The sequence below is a fragment of the Cucurbita maxima genome, unplaced genomic scaffold (assembly GCF_002738345.1).
Source record: "Cucurbita maxima cultivar Rimu unplaced genomic scaffold, Cmax_1.0 Cma_Scf00050, whole genome shotgun sequence".
NCBI classification, from domain to species: Eukaryota; Viridiplantae; Streptophyta; class Magnoliopsida; order Cucurbitales; family Cucurbitaceae; genus Cucurbita; species Cucurbita maxima.
This window is the reverse complement of record NW_019272066.1, coordinates 354,469-358,667: the sequence shown is the minus strand read 5'-3', so window position 1 is coordinate 358,667 and position 4,199 is coordinate 354,469.

The window sequence follows — 4,199 nt, the reverse complement described above, 5'->3', positions numbered from 1 at the left end:
TTTTTGTGCATTTATCTATTACAACTTATGTTTTCAATTTTTTTGGTCATAATTTAGGTAGTTGTTATTATGGGTCGTAAACTTGTTTCTTTGCATAATATGGATTTAGTTGAACTGTTATTACCGATAAAATGGACAAATAAATTGTCTTTATAATGACTAATAAACCTAGATTCATCGTTGTTGTCTTTTAACTGTGATTTTGCAAAAAACATAACTAATATGAACTATCATGTCACAAGAACTTTAAGGTAAATCAAGAATATACCATACACATCATTCAATATTTGCAATAAAATGGAGTTAAACTGAACGAACTTTAGTTTCATGTTTAGCGTGTTCAAGATAAAGCATAATTGTATTAATGATATTGAGCTTGGAATCTATAAGAATTTAATGATCATAAGAGAAATTCCTGTTTTATTAGAGGAGACCAACTTTATTTAAGGTACTAGGGGTTCAAATTGGCTTAGGAGTTGCGCGTGTGCTCATTTTATTCATGTTCTCCCTTTCCTCCCCTTTCCTACTCTTCCTCTATGACATTCTTTATTTCTCTTCCCATTACTCAATCTCCAACTCATCCTTTCTTTATCCCTAACCAATACGGATTTGAATAAAGAAGGAGAAAAAGAAAGAGAGTGAAGGAAGTCGGTATGGATTTAGCTTTGGAACTAGACATCAATGAGTAGGATCTAACGAACATCAATACAAAAAATTTAGTGACTTCTCTTTGGACCAACCAGGTAAATGGTATTACTATTGGCTTGGTTGGATGAATTGTATGAGGTATTAACAACGCGTGCTCCATAGCCCCTCCACGTGTCGTACTTTGTGAGTGTTTGACATGTATTATATTATGTTATATTGTAACGTGAATTCGAATGAATATTAATTTCTCATTTTTTTCATTTTACTCATCTTTCCTAAGTAGAGGACAGTCAGATCCCTAATTAGAGTTCAATAATGTGGAAAAAGAAGAAAATAAAGAAGCGGAATTGTTTTGAGAGTTAGAGAGAAATTTTGTAGAGTTTTGTGAAGAAATTGGATTTGAATCCGGTAAAGGAACGACCAATTATTTCTTTTTATGACTAATTATAAATTAAGAGAAAAATATCTTTGTAAAGATAGATTAAACTCTAAATCTTATTTTAATTTTATAGTATTTTCTTATTTTATATTAATTTTATTTTATTTTTATTTGTTTTCACTTTGAATTTTAGTTTCTATTAGGGCGGTCGAATTTTAGATTCTATAGATTTTTTCTTAGAATAAAGAGTCGTATATCTCAATGACTTAGTTCGATGACACGTCTCGCCACGATCAAGTAAGCAATCTAACCCTATTTCGAAGTATATGATATGTTTTAAAACTTTATGAATTTATTGTATGTTTTGAGTTTCGTGGTATTTATAAAATGTCCTTGGACATTAAAGAGTGAATGTTAACCATATAAGGCAATACTGGATCAAAGTTATAGTGTCTAGATATCTGAATAGCCTTAGAAAAACAAAGAGTTGTTGCTGCAGAGTGCGAGACATCTAACCAATGAAATTTTGGTACTAGAAATGATGAAATTGGAGATGGTTCCTAAACGTCTGTATGGACCATTTCCAATCGCACTTTCTATGGTTCTTTGGCAGCTTTTGTGAAGCTAGCTCATTTATATTTTTCCATGACACAGTTCTCAAAAACACCCATATCAATATATTTTAGGCCTTCTAAAACACCATTTGCAGCCATCATCTTCATTTCTTTGAATCTCATATGTGCAAGTCTATTGACACTACTGTAGGGTGTATGAACATGATTGTTGTTGCTCAGAGTGCTTCAAATTCAAGTTGACTTTAATTGAAAGCACTCGTAGCAACAACGACCATGTTTATACACCCTATAGTAGTGTATAGGATTCTAGATTTTGTGTCATGCTACCACCATGACACCCTTCACAATCTTCCCTAAATTCTTTCCAAACTTGGCTGCATAACCTGTGCTATCCAACTGACCAATAGAGATCAGATTCTTCTTGAGATCAAGAATACATCTGACATCCTATAACGTCCACCCATTTCTTGTTAGAGTTTGTATGCAGGCATTTCTCTTCCCTTCAATCTCTAACGTTTTGTTGTCGGCAAGATACACCTTCCCAAAATTTCCTTATTTGAAATTTTACAACAATTTCTTACTTGAAGACAAATGAAACGATGCAACTGAATCTAAAATCAAGAATTCAATTTGGCTATTCATGCTACGAATTAGAGCATCCCCTGTATCGTCTGTTGAATATAGAATCAATGTCATCTTCAAATATATGGTTTTTCTTTTCTTCAATTTTGTACAATTTATCCAAAAGTGTCATTTTTCTCCACAATTTCCACACTTTACGTTCGGTTTGTTCGGAGATTTTTCTCGATTCCTTGATTTTGATCGCCCATGTTTGTTTGGGCTCTTTAATTTACTTCTCGTTTGGGAATACTTTCGATGACATCTCGAATTTCATCAAATTTCAGTTTATCAGATACTCGTGAACTGTTGATTGCAGCAACAACAGTATACCACGACTCAGATAAAGATGACATCAAAATCAATGCTTTAATTTCATTTTTGAACATAATTTCCACCGAGCTCAATTGACTTTCAATCACGTTGAACTAATTTATATGATCTGCAACAAAGCTACCTTCAGACATTTGTAGATTGAACAACCTCTGCATCAAATACACCATGTTCATAGCCGACGAATTTTCGTACATATTTTACAGCACCTTCTATAGGCCCGATGTCGTCTTCTCTTTAATGATGTTGAATGTCATGTTTCTGGACAGCGTCAACCAAATCAACCCTAAGGCGTGACAATCCTTGAGCTTCCACTCCTTCGTGGTTATGGTATTCGACTTCACCCTCAAAAGGGGTTTCTAAGGATCTTTCTTGTCATATAATCTTCAATCTGCATCTTCTAGAAATTGATATCGAATCCATCAAAATTTTCAATTCTTGTCTTTGAACTTTCCATCTTCACATCTCGTGGTGAATCTCATCTCGCTCTGATACCAGTTATTAGGATAACACAACAACGCACATACTCGATTTAAATGAACACAAAGAACATGTAGAGAAAATGTAAGGAGAAATATTGACTAAAAGTTTTGTATTAATGACTTTAAGGTATGCAAAGAGAGGATATGAAGAAGGAGAAATATACATTTTGAAAGCACTGACTAATGAGTATATATATGATTTTAGTTTATTATATATATATATATATGCATATAGATATAACTGCCTACTATATATAAATATTTAGTATATATATCTCAATCATATTTTTGCTATAAATAGTCAGCCTCCATATCCAATATTCTAGTATAAATAGTCAGCCTCCATATCCAACCTTCTAAGTCCAAATAGTTAGTTTTATATGAGAGTCCCATTCTAGTATAAATAGTCAGCCTCCATATCCAACATTTTAGAGCCCAAATAGTTAGTTTTTTAAAAAAAAAATAAGCAAATGGAGGCTTGGAAAGTTGGAACCCATCAGTTTACATGACACTCCATTATCTACATGACACTAGTGATATCTTTGGTGGCAATCTTATCTCCTGGAGTTCAAGGAAATAATCGACAGTTTCTCGTTCTAGAACAGAGGGCGAATACAAGGCGGTTGCTTATGCTACTGCCGAATTAATCTAGATCCAAGTCCTCTTGCGTGAGCTTGGGATCTCGCAAACACGAGCACTTATCCTGTGGTGTGACAACATTGGTGCCACCTATCTGTCCGCCAATCCAATCTTTCATCGATTGAGGTTGATTATTACTTTGTTCGTGAAGGAGTATTAGGCGCAATCTGAACTTAGTTGTACATCGTCCGGATTAGATAATCTATTGATTTACTCGTATGTTACACATCTATAAATACATGAGGTTGAGGTAGTGACCTGCCATTCAACCTAACAACACCATTAATATTTAATCATTGAAGAGTATTTATTAAAGCACTAGATTGTTCGCCTTAATTTTTGTAGAAATGACAAACTATTTAATTTGATAGAATTGTGGGGGCATTTTGTAAATTGAACTCAAGATTTGAAATTTATCCACTGGACCAAATGCCCTAGTAGTGGATCAATCATTTTTAGTTGCTAGTCCATGTGTTTTGTGTGCCTCAAGATTTGAAATTTATCTATTTTTTTTTTTTTTTTTTT